This window comes from Diabrotica virgifera, chromosome 8 (assembly GCF_917563875.1).
Source record: "Diabrotica virgifera virgifera chromosome 8, PGI_DIABVI_V3a".
Classification (NCBI taxonomy): Eukaryota; Metazoa; Arthropoda; class Insecta; order Coleoptera; family Chrysomelidae; genus Diabrotica; species Diabrotica virgifera.
In genome coordinates, this window is record NC_065450.1 from 118,031,641 (window position 1) to 118,059,085 (window position 27,445).

Consider the following 27,445-nt stretch of genomic DNA (forward strand, 5'->3'; position numbering starts at 1 on the left):
AGTTCGTCTGCTTAAAACCGGCAACACTGAGCTGCAAGGTTCCATAAGTTTTATATTGGGATATGCTGCCCACACTGCAAAGTGACTGCGGAACGCAGATACCATACTTTTTATTATAGTGTTATTTATATGTTCAAAAAGTTGAACTGGTTTAAAATGAATAGTTTTTGAAAAAAATAAGATCAAATTATAGAACGCATTTTTAAATGTTCTTAAAAATCTTCCTTTTTCTCCATGTAATTCGAAAATGATAAGAAATACGAAAAAAAGATACCACACAAAAATGTAGGGGTTTTTCAGATAAAAATTTTCTTTTTATTTTTCATTACTGTATCTCTTATAATTTTCAAGTTACATGGAGAAAAAGGAAGATTTTTAAGAATATTTAAAAATGCTCTCTATAATTTGATCTTTTTTTTTTCAAAAACCATCCATTTTAAACCCGTCCAAATTTCTGAACATAGAAAAAACACTATAGTAAAAGGTATTGTAGAAGGAAAACGATGCATTTACATTTTGGTGGATGGGGGCTAAAATTACTTCTCATTTTTTATTAAAACACATTAGTAATCAATTTTATTTGCAGCATATCTCGCTTTGTTTTAATGTAATGAACCTTTAATATAGCTTATTTTAAAGGTCTTTTTAAGCACTACAGAAGGTATTGTTAGCATTATATACGTAAAATCGACCGTTTCTTTGTTATTTCAAGTTGAATACACCAATTTGAGAATGTACCAAAAAACAAACTATTTTCACCTACCATATCTTTTTTTGTATTATAACTAAAAGATTTATGGAGGCAAGTGTCTCTTTGTTTTTTTATAACTTACAAAAATGTTAAATATAATTTTTTTAGTTAGATGCATAGTTTTTTAGATTAAGGTATTCGCAAAAAACCGTTCGAATTCCGTGATAATTTTAACCAAAAAATTTTCCACCTCTGAGAAGGGGTGGGAACTACCCCCAAGATAAAAGCACACATCGCCATAGGGTAGACTTTGAATTAGGAGATAAGTAGAGGCTAGGCCCAAAATTTCATTAAAATCCATGCAGTAGGATAGAATTCGGAGGTAATATCCTATTCTTGCTCCTATTGACTGGTCTAACAGCCTTCTGAAGTTTTTAGATTCGAGTGCTCGGTTTACGTTAAGTGCACTAATTCACAATCAAGTGAACGAAAATATTTATTATTGGAAGAAGAGGGACTCATTTTTTCATGCATATTTGCGTGTTGCATATGAATTCGTGGTCAAAAATAGATGTTTCGTATTTTAGTCTTCAGAAAACCTCCGAAAAGTTCCCAGAAAACTAAAGAAATACGATATAAAATGTGCAGCTATAGCGATGTATCATGTTTTCATGAATGCTTCACAATTATCCAATACCAGCAAAGCTGCAGTTCCGCCTTATCTTTAGAAAACTACTTAAAAGTGGCGGATCTCGGGGGAATGGGGTAATTCCACCCGTAACACGGTCCAGAACTATTAAACGTGAAATAGCGGTTCGTAAGGAAATGGGCGTCCCAATGTTTCACACGAAAGAAGCGAATATTTCGCGAAATGAATGACATATCGAAAAACTAAAAAATACGTGCTCAATATTTTTCAAAAATCTATCGAATGATACCAAACACGACTTCCCACGGAGAGGGGTGGGGGTTTAATTTAAAATTTTAAATAATAATCACGAGGTATTTCGCGAATTGAACATCAGATCAAAAAACTGAAAAATACACTTATTTAATATTTTTGAAAAATCTATTGAATGGCACCAAACACGATCCCCACGTAGGTGGGGTGGGGGTTACTTTAAAATCTCAAATAGGAGCCCCCATTTTTTTTATTGCAGATTTGGATTCCTTACGTAAAAATAAGTAACTTTTATTCGAGACATTTTTTGAACTACATATATGGATACAGTTATAAAACAGCTATTCCAGTCTTCAGTTGACACCTGCGAAATCGCTGTTTTAAAGGCATCGATGGCTTCTTCTGGCTACTGTAATCGCTGCCCACGCATTGAGTTCTTAATCTTTGGGAACTTGCAGGAATCGTTGGAACTTAGGTCGGGGCTATACTGTGGATGGTTTAACAAGCTGGCTAAAAAAAATTGAGGAATACCGTTGGTAATATCCCAGTGTCATAAATTCTGTTGAAGAGACCACACAATGATTTAATCCCTTTTTCTCCCAAAAACTTTAGTATTTCAGCACTTACTTCATCGGCGCCAAGTGCTTTTCCATTTTTTGTCGTTTGTATGGCCATGTAACCTCACGTTTATTATTCAGTTGAAAAATTTACAAGAGTTAATTTACAAGAGTTCCTGATAGATGTTTTTAGAAAGAAAAAACTTGTCAAGAACCATCTTTTAAGAGATCTAGATTTCATTGTAAGCAGATATGCATGGTGTAAAACTAATTTATAGACGTATTAAGTAGCCTCTAAAAATATAACTTGTATGTTTGCCAGAGTTTCCGTTACTCAATGATAATTAAACGCATTTGAACCATAAATAATTAAGATTTAAATAAAATCTAAAACGTAAACCTAAGCATTTTTAGAAGACACTATTATTTTAATCACCACACATTTCTTGGAATTATCGAAACGCTCTGGTCACCTCTGGTAGTATGATAAAATGAACAATGCACAAAAATGATGATACGATTAAAGGTTACAAAAGCCATTGCGAACAATACTACTATTGATTCTAAGAAGGCTACTGTATTGTGTGCTAACTATGATAATATTATATGGTCAACACTTTATCCTGAAATAAAAATTATCTCGGAAGATAAAAATAGTTTTCGTTGGAGGTACTTACGGTGTGAATGTAATTTATAATTTTTTTTTAATTTACTTGTAAGTTAAGTACATCCAAGGGGGGGGGGTGTCCGTTATATAAAAATAAGTTTAATCTAAATCATAAAACTCCTTTGAAAATATCTACAGTGTATTTAGGTATAAAATAAAAAAATACAAAATACAAACAAAATTATTGTCTTCGTACATTCGTCATTAAGGCCATCGGTACGTAATTAGGCAATCCAAACCTTAGACCATAAAAACTGATAGACACGCCGTAATGCTATTCTCTCGTCTCGAAGAGTGAAGCCAACATAAAACGATTCATACAGCTGTGCGTGACGTCAGTTTACGGCAGAAAACGTTAGAGATTAGAAGTGTTTATAGGCATTGTAAACTTTTTAAAGTGTTCCAATTTAAATTTTTTTCAATACACTAATTTTTAATTATGGTGTTATCTTGCAGAGCATTTAATTGTACGCAGCGACAAAAAAAAGGGGAAAACACCTAAAATCCAGTTTACAGCAGCATAATAAACAAGCGATTTTTCAAAAAATTGAAGAATTTATAAAGTATCTTAATTCACTCAAATATTCCAACAATGGTGAACCACTGCATCTAAGCCAAAAATAAAGGGGTTTTATTGGTATGATGCGAATGCGAATTTGGAAAAATTACGTGAAGGATCATATGGATGGAGGTCTGAAGTATCTTTCGGCCTATAAACTTTCTCAATATCACTTAGAAGTTTTCTTTAGTTCTATTATAGGAGTCATGGAGGTTACAACAACAACCCAACGGCAAAAAAATTTGAAGATGCATATAAAAGACTCTTAATGCACACAAGTGTTACAGGATCTACCCAGGCTAATTGTATAGAACAGGCACCTTCCACAATTTTAGCAATGAGCACAACAAATACTGTAAAAATGAAAACTGTTGATCATCAACTCATTGACAACTCTAGAACTGATGAAAATAATAGGGAAATAATAACTAGTAACCATGATTATACTGTAAATAATTTAAGTTTTTCAAAAAGAGTCATCTTATGTTTGTGATGTTGTTGACTATATCACTGGGTTTGTAGTTAAGAAAGTTAAGAAAACATTACATTGTGACATATGTTTGTGTGCAATTGAATGTGATAATTTACAATGTCCATTCATAAACACAAAAATTATAGCATATCAAAAAATTTTTAATTCAACCTTCTAAAGACGTCATTCATATTTGCAAAATTGCTGAAAGCGAAATTAGAATTATGTAGGTACAATTCAAAAAAATTGAACGATTCTAAATTATTGACAAAATTGATCTTAAACGTGCATGGTTCTGTGTTTAGCGAATACAAAGAACATGTTTGATCATGATGTTGAAACAAACCATTTGTTTAATCGAATAAAGATAATTTGTTCGCATTATTGATACATCAGATTGTACCACGAAGGTGAAAAACTAAATAATGTAATAAGAGTTAGAAGTCAGCGGCGGCCGGCCAGGTGAAGTAGGTGAAGGTGATCTTCACCAAAAAATATAATCAAATTGAGAAAAAAAAAATAAAAAAAATATAAGTAGCATTATTATATCTAAATACTGAAATTAATTATAAACCTATTTTTTTTTAATTAATCCAAAATTTAAAAAAGAATTTTAATATGTAATCCAAAAATTAAAAAAGAATTTCAATATGTAATCCAAAAATTAAAACTGTAGGTCCTTGACGGTAAGATACTGACCTGTGTCATTTGACTTCTATGACTCGAACAGAGTTAGATGAAGACGTATAATGAAATTTCGGCTCTCGGCTGCACAAGCGTCAACGGTTGTCATGGCAACGTGACGTCATCATATCGGCACTGGTAGTACCCAAATTAGCAAGTGCAGATGAATTTAAAAATAAGTCCGCCGTATTCACCTAGTAAAATTTTAGTTGGATGTGTGCTACGATGGGCAGTATTCGTTTTTTTTTTCGGAAGATGGAAGACCGCAAATCATTTCAGCTGGCTAAAGGCTTTTTATGAGATTTAAATGATTTTGAGTTTACATTTTTAGCAGTTTTTATCGACATGTTTCATATTATAACAGATATTTTATATGACGTTCTTAAAAAAAACGTCCCTAGATATTCATTTTTGTTTAAACTAGATAAAAAGGACTCGTCAATTAATACGTGATAAAAGAAGTGAATAATTTTTTAATTCTGTTTTTGACAAAGCAAGCACAATGACCGTTATTAATACTTTGAAAAGATCTATAGGTGTGATGATGGTATCAGCACGAATGCAAATTCTACCCAATTTTTTTATTTAATATATATATTTTAATGGAAATGGATTACATTTTCAGGATTGTGATGAATTAAAATTCTTTGTGAATTGTGATTGTGATGAATAAGCTTAGCAGATACAACAAAGTTTGGGTCATACAGTTTGATCATTCCTTCCGACGCTTTTCAAAATTTATTTTGAGTTTTTGGCAAATATTTACTAAAACTCAAAGACATAAAAGAGAGCTCTGCCTTTTTTATGCTGACGGAAATTTAAAAAATGGTAATTTGCAAGAAATGGTTATAAAATTACAACCAATTAAAGACATTGTTACAGAAGCCTATAATTTGTTTTGTTTAATTCTGAAAATTCCATCGAATACCGTATCTGTAGAAAGAGAAGTTTTTCGTGCTTAAAAAGGCTAAAAACTTTTAGTTTATCCTTTCTATGAAGATATAATTGATAGATTTGCTTCCATAAACGATCAAAGACTCGACTTGATTTATAAAAATTGATTAAGTCAGTTTTATTAATCTATCTAATACATACTGCTTTTTTGTTTAAGTATCTCTTCATCCTCGTCTCTAATATAAGTGCCATAAAAAAGTTTTCAAGTTGTTAGGGCCCTAAACTCTTAAACATTTTTTAAAGAATTTTTAATGAGATTTGGGCGCGTCATAGGTATAAGTATACCGAAATTTCTTTTGGGTCCGGCAGACTTTCCTCATCTTCACCACTTTTTTAGGCCACGAGCCGCCGCTGTTAGAAGTAAGTTAACAAAAGGTATGTTGTTTTGTGGTCATTAATTAATAGATGTTCTACATATTTTTTCACCTAACGTGAAACTAACACCCAAAAGAAAATTTCTCTCCTTTAAATTTATTTTTGATTATCAAACAAGAAGAGATATACCAACGATATAATTTCAAATAAAACATTTATTTTTACAAAATTACTTTAAGTCAAAAATATTTATTAATTACTTTGCTAAGGTCCGGTTTCACCACCAACAAATAAATCAATGAATAGTGAATTCATTCAGAATCAATGAATTCGTCGAATAAAATTTATTAGACGTTTAAATTTATATTTTGTTTCAATATAATTTTGATAATTTAAAGTTAAACTCGCGAATTTACTTTCTTCTAAATATTTACAGCCAGATTAACTTGCAAATTTACTCGAAGAGTAAGTATTTTTTTGATAAATAAATAAAATAAGTCTTATTTGACGTTAGTAAAATGGAGAAATGTCAGTTTAATGGTCGAATAACTTTAATCGTAGAATAAACTACTATTTGTCGTTGGTGAAACCGGCCCTGCCCTAAATGATTTTTCTTCCATATTTTTTACAAAATATTAAGTTATACTACAAAACTACTTATATTACAAAAGTTATACTATAATTAATCTAAAATTGGGTAATTTTATTAGTGCTTTGCTAAGAATCCAAACGAGTTCTTGCCGTATTGTGACGTCACTTTCGCGGAAGGTCTTTGCTTCAACGGTTCGGTACAAGGCGTGTCTATCAGTTTTTATGGTCTAAGATCCAAACCATGTGATTTTTAACGACAGGACGACTGGCAGGCAATTCAGAGTTGCCAGAGTTGTTACAATTGTACCAATTTGATACAATTAACAACCAAACTTTCGATACTGAAGTCTCCTAAAGTAAAAACCTAAAATTTTGTGACATAAGAAATTTGCTTCAAATAATATTAAACGACGTTTTTTTAAGTTTTTGTACAAAATGTGTTGGTTTAGTACTTTATGTCACTATTCCAGTCATTCCGGTGCATTTACAAAAATTTCTCTGGCAACACTGCACACAAGCGATTTTATTGGATACTTCGTTTAAATTAAAATTTCAAATTTAAGATACAATGTGGTATTACTAGGTACCTAAAATAATAAAATATATATTACCCCGATGATTTTACCTAAAATCTAATTTTAGGGATGCTCAATATTATTTTTTATTAAACTTATAAAACATAAAATTTGTTAACCTAGCTTTCTTCAATCTTCCAAATTAATTAATTAAAACTTTTTAACTACTTATTAAAGTTTATTGACGTAAGCAATATTTTTTACTATGTCACAGAAGTATTTAGCAATATTTACACGGACATAAAATACGAAAATTACTTTAAAATACTAAAATAACACTATACTATCATATGCCTTCAATGTATTCATGCCAGCCGCCAGACATATTGGAATAGTTTGACAGATCGTTGGATTCCCTAATTCGCAAATATTTTACGGGTATCCCTTCTTTTTCTGTCTTTACACTTTACACGGCAAATTACGTGTAGTAAAATTTACACTGGTATGGATATGTAAACATTACTAGAATGTCATTCTATTCTTTTTCTCATGATCATCTTTCAGTGCGTCACAGTTTTTCGATTTCTTTCTAACGCATTAAATTGTATATGACAGAAAAAAAGGCACGTCGGTGATCACTTTGGTAATTATTCTAGTTCGGTGATTATTCTAGTTGTCGATAGATGGCGCCATAATAAAAAAAAATTTTTTATTAGATAATAATATTACAAATATAATCTGTATAATTTATAAGACTATACAAATCAAAGAAAATACCATTTTATAATTGCAAAAAACACATTTGATTTGTTTTTATTCCAAATTGAAAATAAAATGTGACAACTGTCAGATTTAACTAAAATGTCATGTTAGAATAAATGTCATAAATGTGTATTATCACGGACTTACCCTTTTTCCTATCATTTGTTACGCACTGAAAAATGCTCATGAAAAGGACAATACTTGAAAATGTCATCATTAATTTAAAGATATGGCTTTTGAATGTTCTTGGATAACTGTTATTTTTATAATTGCAAATTAATTCAGTTAATAAATGTGATTATTTCATTCATAGGAGATTCTGACCAATAGAAAGCTACATAAATCTAAATTAAATCGATTATTATTTAATGATTTCAACTTCCAATCATATAGTAAGATATTTGATCACGTGTTTTATTCTGTCCAATCAGATTAAAATTACACTGAGAATTATCTACTGTAGAAAATTACAGATAGAATTTTTTTAAGTAGATTGTTTCTGTTTAATGGCAACCAGTTTCCTAGTTTTGACAACTGTCACATTTAAGAAAATATCCATAATATACGTATTAAAAAATAATCTTACGAATATCACACGACAGTAAGAATAAATAAGAAAATAATGCTTCATTTTTACTCAAATTTGTTGTAATTGGGCAATAGCCACTCGAGCCCTGCGGAATTTCCCGTCGCCAAGTATATTACGTCAGATGCCCTTCGTTGCTACGAGAAAATACATTCAGTGACATTAATGACAATTAATGTTTTAAAAATTATAAAAGTGATGACTTTCAACCGTCAAATTAATATTTATAACAACTGTGTGTTTAATTGTACTAATTTGTACTTACATAAATAAATTACAATAAAATTTTGGAGTTGAACAGTTTTATTCATGAAATAATCGCAACAAATTGCACTCGATCTTTAAAATTAATATAGAATTTTTGCCCTCGTGACACTTTGACATAATTTCAATCGCCTTTGGCTCGTGAAATTAAAACTGTCAAAGTGTCGCTCGGGAAAAATTCAATAATTTTAGAGCTCTTGTGCAATTACTACTGATAATTTTTTCACTAACTATGTATTCAGTGATTGTAATAATTTATATGTACAACAAAAACTAATACTCAATCGAGAAAAGAGGAAAAGTGTTTAAGTGATCTTTTAATAATATATTGTTACTATGGAACACTTACAATTTTGAACATCTTTAACAACAAAATTCTTGGATCACAGAATATATTCTCCTGATGTATTCTCTGCTTGGATCTTCCACAAATAATACACAATGAATAACTTTTTATTAAGTTCACGTCTTAAATCATTTATTTATCAAATACACTATATTATTACATCAATATTATTTAATCAACAACTCAAAATATTCCCGATGCCATGTCAAATATTTAAAATTGTCACTGATTGTCACTGTCTGACTGACAGTATGCTGACAATATTCTATTCGACTGAGTGCGTTGTATGACAAAGATAGATTTGGAAATATTACCACGGACATTGTGTTTATTTTTTTCGAATCCTGAAAAAACCAATAAATATTTTTGAAAAATTTAAATGCAGAATGAAAGACTATATTATTACCGAGGGCCGAAAGTCCCTTAGAATAAATAAAAAGTTTCTTTTGAATGAGATATTTGAAATTCAAAATCACACTACATTTTCTCTTAGTTTTTCACCCCTGTAACTTATTAAAATAAACATTCTGAGAAGTTCTCAGGGACTTTCGGCCCTCGCCAATAACGTAATCTTTCATTCTGCGTTTAAATTTTTCAAAAACACTTACTAGTTTTCTCAGGATTCGAAAAAAATGAATCCCCATTTGAATAGCATTGCAGCCGAAAATACGTACCCATCCTCTTAAGTGGCGTTGCTGTTTGATATCTACGGTCTTTCTTTCGATAATCCTGCTTTGAAAAAGGAATGGTTTGTACTTTTGAAGTTTGCTGTTTTTTTTTATAATCACCTCTCTAAAATTACGGAAACGAGTATAATACACTTATCTTCGTTATCTGACGAATAATCAGTAAATGTTATTAGATCGCCAAGATGCGATCTTACTTCTGAATATTTCTGATATAAAAACAGTGGGTCATTTTGCAGAAAAACAGTGTATCTGCCAATAAGGGTGACAATTAGACGCTGGCCATTATCTGCCAATTCTGTCGATAAACCTTTAATCAAAGCAAGCCAAACATTTGTTTTATATTGCCAAACTGTGCCTACTTATGTCCGGCGTTAACCCAAGGCTGACCAAGGTATTTAAATATTTCTTTTTACCGACCATATTCCCGAATTGTATGTAGATAATAGACCAGGACATTTAGGAAAAAATAAATCGATTTTTATATACAACACCTAGAGACGCAATATTTTGTATTTTGTTCAGGAATACGCCAAGAAAAAAGTCTACAATAGAAAAATTGGTGGAAATGCATAATTCCATTTTGAAGTACATAACATGCATCCAAAACCAAAAGTGCATAAACATGTCAAAATCAGTATATTAAGGGCCAGATTTTGTTATTCAGGGGGTGTTTGGGGTCACTGAATACGCAATCAGAACCGACTCCCTAAGCACCTGGTATCTAGGGTCACTGCTAAGGCAGGCCATCTGGACTTTCAAGGGGTTTTGGCTCTAAATTGATGCAAACAGATTACTCTGGGGTTTTTGGGATCGCTGAACAGGAATACGTCATCAGAACCGAACCCCGAAGCACGTGGTGCCCAGGGTCACTACTGAGACACGTCATCTTCTGGAGTTTCGAGGGTTTTCGGCACTAAATTTATACACACAGATAACTCGGGGGGTTTTTGGGGTTGCTGAACATGATTATGACATCAGAACAGTCCCTCGGAGCACCTAGTGTCCAGGGTGTCTGATATGCACATCATCTTCTGGATGCATATGTACATTACTCCGGGTTTTTGTGGGATTGCCTAACCGATCTCCGAAAACCCTCGAAATTACAGAGGTGACGTACATATAAGTCATCCTGGACACTAGATGCTCCGAGGGTTGGTTCTGATGTCATATTCGTGTTCAGCAATCCCAAAAACCCCACGAGTAATCTGTTTGTATCAATTTAGTGCCGAAAACCCTCGAAACTCCAGAAGATGACGAGCCTCAGAAGTTGCACTAGGCACCAGGTGCTGCGTGGGTCGGTTCGGATGACGTATTCGTGTTCAGAGATCCCAAAACCCCCGAGTAATCTGTTTGTATTAATTTAGTGCCCAAAATCCTCTAAACTCCACCCGGTGTTTTTTTCCTGAAAGTCGTCTGTTGTGAACCGGTTGTACTGCAGCCACTTGGCTTATTGTACATCTTCCATTCGTTTATGAAACCCATTCCAGAATTCTGGAACCATGCACCAGCTTGTACAGGTCTAGTGGGTGGGTGCCATATATATTTGGAGTCACTTCGATGTCTCCGATAAGTGTTTGCCGCTTCCGATCCAATGCCTCAATTTAGTGCCCAAAATCCTCTAAACTCCACACAACGTGCCCAAAGCCTATTTTACTTCAAATCAGGCCCGAGGCACTACACACACAATTTTCGGGCCAATAAATATGATTTCGTAATAATAAGTTTTTTAAATGAATTACTTATTTAATAGAAATATAGTTGCACCAGAAATTTAAATTTTTATTTACAATAAATAAAATTTATATTTAAACAATTAAACATTATTTAAATAGTACATTATTTGACGGTTTTTGCTGTAAATTTTAAAGAACCGTTTGGATTGACATAAAATTTGGCATACGCATAGCCAACTTGTCAAAGAAAAAAAGTGATATTGTGCCGATGTGTGCTTTTGCCCTGAGGGTGAGTTTCACCCCTTCTCGGGGGTGAAAAACATACGTTCAAAATAAGTCCGAAATAAGATAAAATGCCTAATTCTAAGCAACTTTTATTTTATACAGTTTTTTCACCAAGTTAATACTTTTCTAGTTATTTGCGAGTGAATATGTTCATTTTTCAACAAAACAAACATGTTTTTAGATAATTTTTCGCAAATAATTCAAAAAGTAAGTATTTTATCGAAAAAACCGTTGTTAGCAAAAGTATAGCTTGTAAAAAAGTGAAAAAAATGGTGTATACATAAAGTCTCTAGACCTAGTAGAAGCAGAGTTACAGCTAAAGAAAAATAGGTTCATATTCGCCAAACTTCAAATAAATATATTTGAACGTGAAATAACCAAAAAATGAAGCACTTTTTGGAAAAACTCATCATAACTTTTTTAAAGAGGTTAAAAAGCTTTATCTCTATTTTTATAAAAAAATATTCTGGCATCAAATGTAAGCAAGTTACGCTCAAAATACAGTTTTGATTTGGCATAAAACAATCGGGAAAATCACCCTCTAATTAACAACTTAAATAGAATTAATCGTTACCGCATCACATGTTGCTTTATTTATGTTGTGTCTATATGATCTGTAAGTTTCATCGATTCAACGTGCTTATTTTTGAAAAAAAAAATGGTTTTAAAATAAAATTTTTAATTTTGAAAAAATGCTTTTTCAAAATAACTTAAAATTTATTAGTAATACCAAAAATCTCAAGAAGTCATAAAATGTACGTTTTGCGTTTCTGAATATTTTGTACTTTTTGTTTTCCTGTTAGACAAAAATCGGTTATGCTATGGCTGTTCAAATTTTGCATACACTAGGGATTAGTGACTCGTTCAAGCCATTTTAACTACAGCCTTTTCAAGAATAAGCACTTTGAACCGCTGAGACTTACAGATTGTATAAATACTAAATAAGTAAAGTAACTTGTGAAGCGGTAACGATTAATTTTATTTGATATGCTAATTATAATAATAATAATAATAATAACGTTTATTTTCCATAAAAGTATACAATTAATAATAATACAATACTATACTTACATCACAATACAATAATTTAATATTACATTTATTTAATTGTTCTGTACTTTGTTCAAGGTAAATAAACAATAGTGCCCATTAAAACAATGAAGTTGAGCATGGGCTTTTTTTATATTGCTTATTTATATTGAGCTTACATTAAATTTTTATTTAAGCGATTAAGCAATGTTGAATAATTTAACAATTCTATTAAGTTAAAGATTTTTTTTAATAAGTGATTTTAATTAATTTAGCAATTCTATTGAAATTTTTTTTTACAAAAAGAAAAGAAAAAAAAACTGACAAAAGAGAGATATTTCATGCTTATAACAATTATTGATGCATATATTTAATCTGAGTCTATCAACTTTATTTATTAATTGGTTTCAAAAAAGTATAAATATTCTTTAAACCATAATAAATAAAGTAAGCCTAAAATCAACTTAAAAATCAATTTAAAAATAAAATATTTGATTTAAAATCTAAACAAACTACATTTAGCCACTCAAGGAAAGGCGGTTCCTCCGCAGGGTCGACTTGGGATAAACCTTTATCGGTGAGTGGTCGTGTAGGGAAAGGTAAAAACAAATACATCGTCATGGAAAAAATAATGGAAGAAATAATAGAAAAACTTAATAAAATGGAAGAGAGAGAGATTAGGGTAGAAAATAAAATAGATGCTATATCAATCGAACTCAATAAGCTAAAATTAGAAAATGAACTGATCAAAAAGGAAAACCTGGAAATCAAAGAGGAGATGAAATTGCAAGAAAGAAGAATCGAGGCTCTAGAAAAAGAAGTAAGAAAGAAAAACATTGTGATACATGGTGTAGACGAAACAACAAATGAAAATAGAGCAATCCTAAAAAATAAATTCAAAGAAATAACTAATAAAATGAACATTTCAATAGACGAAAACGAGGAGATACAAGATATCTATAGAGTAGGAAACCAAAATAATAAAAGCAGGCCTATAAAAATAGAACTTAAACATGTGTCGAAAAAATAGAGATACTAAGCCAAACACGCAGACTCAAGGGCAGCAAAATATTCATTACGGAAGACTACTCAAAAGAATACCAACAGAAAAGGAAATTTCTAATCCACCAACTGAAATTGGCTAGAGATAAAGGTTACAGAGCGTTCCTAAACTATAACGGGCTCAAAATAGATGGAGAAATATATACCCCGGAGCAGTTGGGCTACAAAAATGATAACAATGGAGAAATTCAACCTGAAAATGGAGCAGAGGAACAAAAAACAAAGGGGAGAAAAGCGAGTGAAAGATCCCCAGGAAACGAAATACAGCAAATACCAAAATCAATAAGAACAGCAGAAGGGGGAGCATATAACTCAAAAAACTGAAAACACAGGCACCAAAAACTGCAAAGATACTAGTAAAAAAGACAACGCAAATGGAAAAGGACAACGAAAATAATGGAAAGGAAACAACAATAATAGGTACTTGGAATATCACAAGTCTTTATGGTAAAGAATTCGAATTGACAGAGGAAATGAAAACATACGGCATTGACATCCTAGGCCTGAGTGAAACGAAGAAGAAGGGAAGAGGAAATATGAGATGTGGCGATGGTTACAAGCTCTTCTACTCAGGTGTACAAGAAATGGAAAGAGCAAAAGAGGGAGTCGGTTTTATAATCACGGATGATCTGAGTGGGAGAGTTGTAAAATACCAAGCAATAAACTCTAGAATAATTACCGTAAGTATAAAACTAGACGAGTTAGTTAGCATAATACAAATATATGCACCAGTCGAGGGCACAGAAGAACAGAAAATGTCTCAATTCTATAGCGAACTCCAAACAGCTTTAGACGAAGTGAGAGAAGATACTGAGAACATAATTATTATGGGAGACTGGAATGCTAGAGTTGGAAATGACATCAACAAGGGACTTGGAAGCCTTGGGCGGTATGGAGAAAAAGCTGAGAACAGAAATGGGAAGAAGATGATACAATTTTGTGTAAAAAACGACTTAAAAATTGGAAATACATTCTGGTATCAAAATATGGAGGACAGATACACTTTTGAAGCACAGGAAAGAAATGCCAAAAGTCTAATAGATTACATCGTGATTCCTGCAGAAATGAATATTATCAAAAATATAAAAACAGAAAAATTTGCAGAACTTAATACTCAACACAAGCTACTCGTAGCCGAAATGACTACAAAGAAAAAGCAATATATAGTCGATAAGTCATACACTAAGATAAATATTAAGAAGCTGAAAACAGAGAAAGAGAAAAGTGACTATAAACAAGAAATATATGAGGAATTGCAAAGAATGGAGCTGGAAAGAGAGCAATTGGATATGGAAGAAAGATGGAAAATACTAAAAGACACACTATATAAAACAGCAGAGAAAATTTGTGGAAAAAAGTCAATAAATAAATATCATAAGAGAACAGAATGGTGGAGTCAAGAACTAAAGAAAATAATAAAGGAAAAGAAGCAAGCCTGGAAAAAATATCAACAATGTAGAAATGAAAATAACAAAGTAGAATACATGGAGAAACGTAATAGAGCAAAGATAGCAGTAAGGAAAGCGAAAAATATGAGCTGGGAAGAATTCGGAAAAGAATTGGAAGCAAATTACAAAACAGATAACAGAAAATTCTGGAACCGTATAAAGGGTCTAAGAGGGAAAAAAGGTAGGGAACAGTATGGAATCAAAGATAAAAATAACCAATTGAAAATAGAGACTACAGAAATAGTAGAAGTATGGAAACAATACTACGAAGATAAATTCAAACACGAAGAAGTAGAAATATATGAAGCAGGAAGAAATAGACCAGAACTGGAGGAGGAAGAGGAACCAGAGAGTATAAGGAAGGAAGAACTGGAAGAAGCTATAAACAATATTAAACTTGGAAAAGCGGCAGGAGAGGACCAACTAGATCCAGAAATGATAAAATGGATGGGTGAAAAAGGAGAGGACTGGCTATTACAGATATGCAAGGAAGCATGGAGTACAGAGAAAATCCCAGATGACTGGAAGAAGAACATAGTTCTACCAATATACAAAAAAGGACAACATAATGAATGCGAGAATTATAGAGCAATATGCTTGTCATCGGTCGCCTTCAAGGTATACACGAGAATTATAGAGAAGCGTCTAAGATCAGTGATAGAGAAAGAATTGGAAGACGAACAGGCTGCATTCACATCAAACCGTCAAACAAACGATAACGTCTACATCATAAGAAATATAATAGAGAGACAATGCCGTAAAGGGAATGAACTATTTCTCATGTTCGTCGATCTGAAGGCGGCATTTGATACGATAAACAGAGAAATATTGTGGAAAATATTGGAGAGCTATAATATACCAAAAAAAGATGATAAAAGTCATAAAATCTATATATATGGAAGTAGAAGGCCAAGTACAAATAAATGGAGAAAGATCAGGCACTTTTAAATGGGATAAGGGAATTAAACAAGGAGATGGACTAAGCCCCCTCTTGTTTATAATAGTCATGGATACTTTAATCAAAAATACCAAAGATCAAACAAGAAACCTTCAATACATAGTAGGATATAAAAACTTAAATGCAATAAAGATCAACTCCCTTCTATACGCTGATGATATAGTTCTAATCACAGACACAGTAGAGAAAATGCAGAAACTAATAGATATTTGGCAAAAAGAGATACATAAATTAAAAATGGAAATGAACCTCAACAAAACAAAACTTATGATAATAAATGAAGATGAGAAAAGAGAAAGGAATACTAATATAATAGTAAGGGAAAAAGTAATAGAACATGTATCTACTTTTGAATATCTGGGAAATATAATAACAGATGATGGGAAAACGGACTTGGCAATAAGTAATAAACTGAAGAAGGCAACTAGCGTGTATTACTCTTTAAATAATACAATTTTTGGAAAGTCAGAAATAAGCAACAAAACTAAACTCAGAGTATATAACAGCATAGTAAATCCGATAATGACATATGGGGCGGAAACATGGATTGTCCAAAAGAAACATGAATCAATGATAAACGCGACGGAGATGAAATACATGAGAAAAATAGCCGGAGTTACGAAGTTTGACAGATTCAGAAATGAAGATATAAGAAGAGAGTTGGAACAAGAACCGATAATTAGGAAGATCGAAAACAAACAATTAAGCTGGTTTGGACACATACAACGAATGGAGCAAAATAGACTTACAAAGAAGGTACATGAATCCAAAATGGGAAACAAAAGAAAAAAGGGAAGGCCGAGGAAGACATGGATGGACCAGATCCAAGATATAGGTGAAAGGAGACACATCAGTATGAGGGATATGAAGAACCTGGCCACCAATAGAAGCAATTGGAAGAAGTGAATAAAAGGCGGAACCCGACATCCGACGCCCTGAAGGGCACTAAGGATTATGAGAAAGAAGAAGGTTTCAAAAAGGTGGCTGAACATTTGCCTGTGATTTTGTTTCAAATACCGACTAAACAATTTCTTAATCATTTTCATGGAATTTATAGTGATTAGGTATGTTTTGTAAATTTCAAGGATCAAATTGTAGATTCTTCCCTGTAAATACTCAAAATGTCGTTTCCCAACTGTTTTCTTTGCAATATTTAATCTAACACAGGACTGTGCTCTTGTTCTTGTGTTATAGGTATGCTCTAAAGGTGTAAGTAAATGTTTATTTTTGTATAAATTGGTAATTATAGTAAGAATATATAATTGTCTTGTATCTAACGTTTGAGATTCGCTATATAGATTATCAGTAGAGTATCTCGAAGGTCTATTGTAAATAAATTTCAATATTTTTCTCTGGATAATGTCTAATTGGTTTAGATATGTATTTGCAACTCCACCCCAACTAAGGATTCCATAACGTAGACGCGATTCTACCAGAGAATAGTAAATAACCTTTAGATGATGGATATCCAGTATGTTACGTAAATATCGAAATTTGTACAATAGACATCTCAATGTTTTACACGTTTGGTTTATGTGTACATCCCATCGTAGATATGAGTCGATGTGAACTCCAAGGTATTTTGTATTACTTACTGCATTAATATTCAGATTTTGTATTTTTATAAAATTATAATCTGGTAGATCTCTCTTATAGCTTGTAAATGGAACATAAACCGTCTTATCCATATTTACTGTAAGAAGTTTGTGGTTAAATATATCAATAATTCTTCCTAAGTCATGTTCCATTTTTCCCTTTAGTTCCATCCACGTATCTGCAGAGTACAAAATTGCTGTATCATCTGCAAAACTTAATATATCACCTTCAGTACGGCAAGTAAGGATATTATTTATATACATTATAAATAACATGGGTCCTAGTACTGTCCCTTGTGGTATACCAAAATTTATGTTTCTTGCACTACTCAATTTCCCTTCTAGCCGCACTCTTTGATATCGATTTTCTAAGTAGCTTTCCATTAAGTTAAAGGTGTTTCCTCTTATACCCATGTCTGCCAATGTATCTAATAGTTGTGAGTGACTAACCGTATCAAACGCCTTTGATAGGTACGATATTGCATTCTCCGCGGATACTCCCTCCCTAAAACCATATTGTTTGTTTGATATTAAATTATATTTTTCTAGGTATATTACTAGTTGATATTCTATACTCTTTTCCAATATCTTGCAAAGTGAAGTGATTAGTGAGATTGGTCTGTAATTGTTTGTTAACTTTTTATCGCCTTTCTTATGAACGGGAATCACCACGGTTTGTTTAAGTTGTTCGGGCCATTTGCCGGTAGAAAATACATTATTTATTAAATGGGTAATGGGGCCAGTTATTACTTGTGATAGTTCTTTAAGTACTTCAGATTTAATACCATCTATCCCTGGTGCTTTTTTCGATTTTAAGGAGGCTATAATCTGGGCAACGTCATTTTCATTCACAGGTGATAAAAAAAGGAGTTTATTGCAACGTTTCTCTTTGGTGGTTGAGAAGAGGGTTTTATTATTTTATGAGCATATTATGTTTCTCCAACTTTTGAGAAATATTTGTTGAATTCCTCAGCAATATCATTTGGATCGGTAATAGATTGGTTTTTTTCAGTAAGTATTTCTTTGATATTATGAGTTTGAACATTTGCACTATTAAAGTTATTCACTATTTTCCACATATTTTTTGAAGACTTGTTATTTTTCATAATTTCTTCTTTAAAGTAATCTTTCTTTGTCGCCTTAATAAGTATGTTCAATTGTTTACGGTAATCTATGTATGCTTCCTTTTTTTCTTTATTTGTTGGCTCATTTATGTGATCTTTATACAGTTTATTTTTTTTATTAATTGATTTGACCAGTCCTGCCGTAATCCATTTTTTTCGCTTTTCATTTGCATGTTTTATTTTGATGGTTTTAGTATGTTTAATTATATAGTTATTTAATGTTTTTATTAGGTATTCCGTTATGTAGTTCGTATTTTTTATATTGTAATACTCAGTCCAATCAAAATTTCTGATGTCAATTTGTAAGGTTTTATAGTCAATTATTTCTCTGGTTTTCTGTTTTAAATATTTTACATTGTTTTAATTAGGGGGTGCTTTTCGCGAATCTTTTTACCAAAAAATAAAATGTACCAACAATATTTTGAGCATAACTCACATACTTTTCAGGTTACAAGTTTTTTTTAAAAGACAAAAATAAACCTTTTTTTAAACACTTTAAAAAAGTTGAAATGAGTGTTCCCCGAAAAGTGCTCCGTTTTTTGGTTATTTCTCGATGAAATATTCGATTTGGAATTTGACGAATAAGAACCTACTTTTCATTAGCTACAACTTTGCTTGTACTGGGCCTACAGACTTAATATATGCACCATTTTTTTCACTTTTTTATAAACTATATTTTTATTAGGAATATTTTTTTCGACAAAATACTTACTTTTTGAGTTATTTGCGGAAAACCGTCTAAAAACGTGGTTATTTTGTTTAGAAATGAACAAATTCACTCGCAAATAACTCGAAAAGTATTGACTTGGTGAAAAAACTCTATAGAACAAAAGTTGCTTAGAATTAGTCAGTTTATCGAATTCTGAACTTATTTTGGACATATACTTTTTCACCCCCGAGAAGGGGTGAAACTCACCCCAAGGGCCAAAGCACACATCGGCACAATATCACTTTTTTTCTTTGACTTTATTGACTTATTAGCTATGTGTATGCCAAATTTCATGTCAATCCAAGCGGTTCTTTGAAATTTAGAGGTTTTGCAATATTTTACCGTTAAAGAACGTACTAAAATACAGTGTGCCGCTTTAAAGATGAAGACAGCTCTATATTTCGGCTATCAAAATAAACACAGATTTAAGTTTTGCACTGTCATAGAAGTTGAAGGTTCACATTTTTTAAGATACTCAACTGAAATTTAAATGTTAATCGTGGACCCTAAAAAAAATCATCTCAGCTGTCCCGACATGCATCTCGGGTCTGCCAATTTTAAGTTTTATGGTCCTGACTACAAATAATGAACTGGTGAGAATTTTGTCATGAAATTTGGTATGTGGGGTTAGAATAATATTTAGAAAAAGTTTTTCCGATATCTCTAACGCGAAGCAAAATATCGAAAATTTACCTTGTTTGTGGAGTCGCAGTAGGCTGCGTTTAAAATTTAAATTTCAGCTGAGTATCTTAAAAAATGTGAACATTCAACCTGTATGACTGTGCAAAACTTCAAATCTCTATTTATTTTGATATCCAAAATATAGGGCTGTCTTCATCTTAAATGCGACACACTGTATTATGTCATTTCCTTTTGTCAATAATTTGGTTGTTGAACCATAAAAGGATAAACCCTTCTTGGACAAAAATTTAATGATTGCTATTATTCGTTGAATAATGTTTCGCCAATGTTTATTTTCTTCTAAATAACTTTTTTCCATTAATGTTACAATTTTTCCTGCTGTACTACTTTTCTTAACTAACGTACCAATTGATGCAATAGGTTCAGGAGATCGCTCATGTTAAATAACTGTCCTATTGACATCTTTCCAGTCATATACCCATCAAAAATTAGAAGAACAATAATTTTCGTGGAAATCAGTTTACAAACGTAACAATAAACACGGCTACATTTAGGACTGGACACCAACCACTCGTGAAGAACTTTCTCTTCATTAGTTTTCATTTGATAAAATTTGCACTTTGCAAATCTCTGGTTTTATTATTATCCAGTTGTGTAACACATTCACTAATTTTATCAAGATATTGGTTCAGTTGATTATTTATCAAATATTGTTGAAATTCCAGATTTCAATAATGTTTTGGCCAGCCAGGAAAAGAGTTATTGACACTGTCGTTTTCTCTAGGAGATGAAGGAGATGTACTTCTGACAGGTGAAGTCGCTTGAAAATCAATAATGGATTCATCGTTTTTCATTTCCTGTTCGTAAAATCAAACAATTTTGAAAATTAATTTTATTATTGCAATAATAAAAGTTTTTTTTTCGTGACCCAATACAATTCGGATCCGAGACAGGTGCCTCACGGGCCTAGTGGTAAAATAGGCCCTGGGCGTGCCTTATCCTCTACATATCAGCAGACGCGTCTGCGGATGCATCTGCCGATGTATATGATGCCTCCTCTACATATCAGCAGACGCGTCTGCGGATGCATCTGCGGACGCATCCGCAGATGTGTAGATGGGGTAATTTGGTCGTCTGTTGTTTATTTTTTGCATCTGCCGACGCGAAAAATAAACAACAGACCACCAACAGACGACCAAATTACCCCATCTACACATCTGCGGATGCATACGGGGATGTCATCCGCGGACGCGTCTGCTGATATGTAGAGGAGGCATCAGATACATCGACAGATGCGTCCGCAGATGCATCGACAGATGCGTCCGCAGATGCATCCGCAGACGCGTCTGCTGATATGTAGAGGAGGCATCAGATACATCGGCAGATGCATCCGCAGACGCGTCTGCTGATATTAGCAGTAACTCCGATACCAGGTGCATAGGAGGTCGATTCTGATTGCGTACTCGAGTTTAGTGACCCCAAAAACTCCTCAAACACAAAATATTGCCATTAATATACTTATTTGGACATATTTACGTACTTTTGGATGCATGTTATGAACTTTAAAATGCAATTATGCATTTCCACCTATTTTTCAATTGTATACATACATGTTTCCTGACGTCATCCTCAACAAAATGCAAAAAGTTGCAAGTCTCTAGGACCTAGGTGCTGTATTTAAATATCGATTTATTTCGGTGTTTTTAGTGCTAAATGACCTAGTCTATAATTACGCCGTCATGATTATTTCCTTATCTGTTAACATGAAATTCCGGTAGCGTTTGATATATCGAAAGTTAAGGTCATGTAATGTTTTTTGTTATGATTCACGGCTTATTTTGGGAAAATTATTGATTCGCCTATGTCACTTATTAAAAGTTCCGCGGAAGAATTTTTTTTGGTTTTCATCCAACTTAAAACGTGTTCATCCACACTGATTTGTATTGCGAAGTTTTAAACATTTGTCAGTTTTCTTCTGCGCACCATACGTCCACATACAGGGCAGCCCCTTACAATCTTGTTAAAAAAGAACAGCGACTGGCAGCTTCCGTTGAAGGTAGTGTTTTTTTAGTCTATCATATACCTTTCATTTCATTCTACTAATAGTGAAAGGAAAGACCGATTAGTTTTAAAATACTATAGTGGCTAAGAAACATCCGACAGTTGAGAGGGTTAAATTTTGAACAGCGAATAAGAACAGCCGAGTGCAGAGAAAAGTGTGCAATTGTAGTAGCCAAGCTCCATTGAGGAGAGGGCACTTTAAGAAGAAGAATATCTTCCATGGCAAAAACTACATATGCGTATGTTTGAAATAACAATGTTGCCAATTGGACATTTATCCCAAATTTAGTTCGGATATGTGGATAATATGATATCCACAGACGTCGTCGCAGCATATTTTTCCTTGTCGATAGCAGAGACTAACTGATTATAATCAGTCAATAATTATTGAATTATTGTGACTATGAGTTGTTGGTGTTGGTAAAGACGTAAAATGAAATATGTATTGCAGTTTTTAGTTTTTTAGGTAACATAAATCATTTTTTCAATGATCCGTGTGGATTTAAGAAATTAATACAGGAAAAAGTATTATCGTAATAAGTCACGTATCTATTCCTATATTATAATATGTAGATAAGCCAAATTTGCGGATTCTGAAACTATTTTCTTGTGGCAGTTTTAAGTTAAATGCATTTTAGTGAGAGTTGATTCTTTCCCAATCATCAGGTCAACATTTACTAGTCAAAATACACTCCACCAACTGTAGATATTCGCTAAAGTGTAAACCCAACTCACGCTCTCTTTATCTGGAAGACGATGGTTTCCGTTCAGCTAATTTTTCTGTGTGGATTAACAATACAGTTCGTCTAATATACTTACGTTGCACGTCATTATCTACGTCAGAGATCTAAGTTGACATAGTTGCCAAAGTATAAAAAAATCGTGAATCCATTTCAAATCAAATATATCACATAATTATTGCGAAGTGGATTATACAATAAAACAAATTAATATTCAATGTAAATAAATAAAAAACATTAGAAATAGAAAACAAGAATTAAGTTATAATCTTACGTTAAAGTAAATAATAAATAAATACAATAAATAATATAATAAAACAAATACTTATAGTAAAGAATAAAAACAAATCTGAAGTTTCAATATCGCAACTGTCAAATAAATGTTACCAATTTATGCCAAAATGTCACCTTCGTTCGATTACAGTTCGTGTGCTCCGAACAAATGTGCTTCATAAAAACGCTTTATAATCCATTTATACAAATTAAATGAAACTTATTATTGTGTATTTCTTTAAGTTAATATTAATAGAAATCTTCAAATATTATTTCTGCGCGTATATAATAAAATATGTCTAGTGGCTGTAATTCGAATGTACTCGGCAAAATGATTCTTAGAAAGAACACACCTACCGCCTAAATATTTCGTGTTGGTATCATGTGACGTCGCGGGCTATGACGCGGATGACGTGCAACGGTAAGTATATGAGACGGAGTTAGGACTTAATATTTTCATTTGTCATATGTCTACTGGCCTGGCCCCGAGTGTTCATTTCACTCCGTTCTTTTTGTGTTTCAAATTAGCAGGGCTCACACAAGCTTACAACTTTTAGTGTGACATTTTCATACCTTGCCTTTAGTTGATTATTCATTCTATTTCTTTGTCGATGTCCTGTGGATATGTGTGCTTCATTCAGAACTGAGAACAGATCACTGTCATGTTCATAATAACTAATCAATCCCTTTTCAGTCACAGTGTGGAATAATTTAGGAACACTATTCACTTAATAACATCTAGACGGAGAGGCAGCGCCGAAAAATCTCTCTGAATTTATCCCCAGTTAATGTACAGGGTTATCCACTATATTTTGACCCCCCTGTAAACTGCTTTATTTACAGAATTAGAAAAAAATGTAAAATACAGTTGAGTCCGCGAGTCTTTACCCGTGCGTCATCACTTAAAGCATACGAAATAAGTCGGAAATCTATTTCACGCAACAACAACTGACAGAAAGTGGCTACTGTTCCGATTACGGGTTTTATTATAAAATTTGACGTTATCAAATATATAGAATGTCAAATGTAAGTTTTGCTTCAAAATTTTTGCGCAGAATTACAGCTACATTTGAAGTAGCTTAATAAATTCTTTTATTGTTATTGATTAATAAATAAATAAACAATTTATAAAAAAATCCAATAACATATTTTATTTTTGTTATTTTATTCACTTTGACGGAAATCTAAACACAGTCATTTCTTTACTGTGTGAATGACGTTAGCTTTGTATGTTTTAAATATTAATTGCCTAAATATAATTATTTACCTTAAAATTTCAAAGCCCAATATAAAATTAGTTGTGAAAACAACTGTTTGTGTAATATAAAGAAACTTCAAAACGCAAAAATTCGACAAACACCGCAAAAATTTCAACTGACTGACAGCCACAAAATTAAACAAATCAGAAACGTCAAACAAATTGTGCTTAAAATATTAAAACATACCGAATCGTCTTTTTTGTACCTATCTCTTTTCAATGCACTGACTCTAGATGGTTCATAAAAATAACATGTGTTGTTACTTAATAACAAACGGCAGCTGGTTTGTCATGAGTTTCATGCATGGAAGAGAATGATGCTAGATAAAAAGTATGTGTTTTATCTCGCCAGGTATTAATGACGCACGGGTAAAGACTCGCGGACTCAACTGTACAAGAGTTATTCGATTTTTAATATGTATATGATTTTTTGACATATATAACATACTAGTGACGTCATCCATCTGGGCGTGATGACGTAATCGACTATTTTTTAAATGAGAATAGGGGTCGTGTACTAGCTCATTTGAAAGGTAATTCAATTCTCTATTCAGTAATATAAACATTAGGATAATTATTTATACAGGGTGTCCAAAAAATTTTTTTTTGAATTAAATTAATTGACACAAAGAGAAGAATGTATGTAATTTATTTCATTTAAAATACATTTTACTGCTGTTAGACAACAGAAATAAAAGTTTATTGCACAAATAAACATTGATGTTTGCTTAAATTCAATGTTCAAACTTCCAAGAGGCAGATGGGTGGCAGCTTGAACATTGAATTTAAGTGAAAAGTAATGTTTATTTGTTTAATAAACATTTATTTCTGTTTTCTGACAGCAGTATAATGTATTTTGGATTAAATAAATTACATACCTACATTCTTCTTTTTGTGTCAATTAATTTAATTAAAAAACTTTTTTGGACACCTTGTATAATTAATAATGTTACTGTTTATATTACTGAATAGGGAATTGAATTACCTTTCAAATGAGCTAGAACTCGACCACTATTCCCATTTAAAAAAATAGTCGATTACGTCATCACGCCCAAATGGATTACGTCACTAGTACGATATATATGTCAAAAAATCATAATTTAAAAATCGAATAACTTTTGTATTTTACATTTTTTTTCTAATTCTGTAAATAAAGCAGTTTACGGGGGTCAAAATACAGTGAATAACCCTGTCCGGCTCTGTCCCGTCATACAGCTGACCAACTATAATAACTTTTATTTATATTCAATTTAGAACGTGTGTACTGATTTTCAGCCTTAGTAAATTAATTGCATTACCTTCGCAGGAAAGCAACTTTGATAACCTATCAGTAACCCCTGTTCTACGTTTCGCTTGACCGACTGCAGTATGTTTCTTTACACAATCACAGTAATCAACTGTGAAACAACTAGCTTTAGTAAATTCAGATAGATTTTTCAGCGCAGCCTCTTGGACTAATCGTATGTTTTAAAAAATCTGTGATCATGATTTTCTTTTTTAGATTTAGGCTTCAGATTTCTGATTTTTAATGTATTCTTCATGTATTATTTAACTTTCTTCTCCTTCTTCTTCTTTTTCTTCTTCTTCTTCTTCTTCTTCTTCTTCTTCTTCTTCTCCTTCTTCTTTTTATGTAGACATGACTTTGTCTGTTTTTCAATATGCCTCCAGTAAGTTGTCATTCTATCGTTTTCGTGGTCTTCCCACCGAACGTCTTCCCATTGGGGAACCGTCTCTCGCCGTCCTTACTACTCTACTTGTTGTCATTCGGCTTTGTGGTCGGTCCATTCTACTCTTATTTAGCTTTTAATAGTGTCAAATAATGTCACTACTAATTAATAGTAATAGTGTCAAATTATTTGCTTTTGCTCTCAAACGGGTTTGTGACAAAAATGGGTTTGTGACATTTTATATGTTTGCCTATCGATTTTCTATTTCTTGCTCACCGAACCAATGCTAAAAATATGTTTGATATTAGCATATTATTTAATTGTTTTAATTATAATTCAACAACATACATGAAAGGTGTTTTTTTATTGCCAGTCTGAATCACCGAGATATTTTATAAAAAAAAAACAGAAGAAAAAAGTAAAGTTGTATGTCCTTAAGCGCTATAATTTTCTTCTCTTTCGTTTTATGTGCAATAAAATTTCATTAACTTTGATTATTAACGGTTTATAGCGTGCTGGAAATATATACACAATCGAAAATAAAATGGGAAGTACAGTTTGCATTGTTATTGTTTAATGTTGTCTGCCGTGGTACGTTATTTTTAATTAGTTTAAAAGTTTACGTATTCCAAGTAATTTTACGATAACGATATATTAGATTTCCGAACACAACTATTAAAACTAAAATTAAATGATTATTATTTATAATAAATACACCGCCCAAACAAATTAAAAAACAGTTCAATAATTTGTCGGGTCGGACTTCGTGTAGTGCCTATCCGTTTCGGATGTTGGCGACTATCATGGCAATCTGTACTTTGCACACTGCTGCTCTGAAAAGATTTGTAGTTGTTGCGTTGAACCAAGTACGTAGATTTTTCAGCCAGCAAATCCTTCGCCTTCCTGGTCCCCGTTTTCCTTCTATTTTTGCCTGTAAAATTAGTTGCAGCAGTTCATATATTATGTTCCTCGTGATGTGACCGAGCTATTCGATTTTGGCTGTTTTTAATGTGGTTAACAGCTCTTTTTCTTTTTGTATTCTTAATAAAATACCCTGATTAGTAACGTGGTCGGTATAAAATATCTTCAGGATTCGACAATAAAGCCGCATTTCGAAAGTCTCAATTATCTTGCAGGTAGCGTCTGTGTTGGTCCACGATTCAACTCCGTACAACAGTATAGAAAGGATATAACATCGTAGTAACCTGATTTTTATGCTTAGCTTTAGACTTGGACATTTGAATAGCTTATCCATTTTTTGAAATGCAGATTTTTTTTCTCTATACTACATTTGATTTCTAGGAAATGGTCCCAATTTTCATTGACGTTGGTACCAAAGTAGGTGTGTTTTCATTCTTTCTATTTGTT

At 32.3% G+C, this 27,445-nt stretch overlaps 1 protein-coding gene and 1 long non-coding RNA gene across 2 annotated transcripts in view; both read left to right on the forward strand.

Annotated features, from left to right (window-relative positions):
• The window catches only part of LOC126890359 (DENN domain-containing protein 2B-like), a 378,730-nt gene that overhangs the window by 64,971 nt on the left and 286,314 nt on the right, over window positions 1-27,445 (forward strand). The window lies entirely within an intron of this gene.
• The window catches only part of LOC126890360 (uncharacterized), a 62,422-nt gene continuing 61,805 nt past the window's right edge, over window positions 26,829-27,445 (forward strand). Inside the window, exon 1 of the long non-coding RNA XR_007700290.1 lies at window positions 26,829-26,943. This is a non-coding gene — a long non-coding RNA (uncharacterized LOC126890360). The remainder of the gene's footprint in view (window positions 26,944-27,445) is intronic.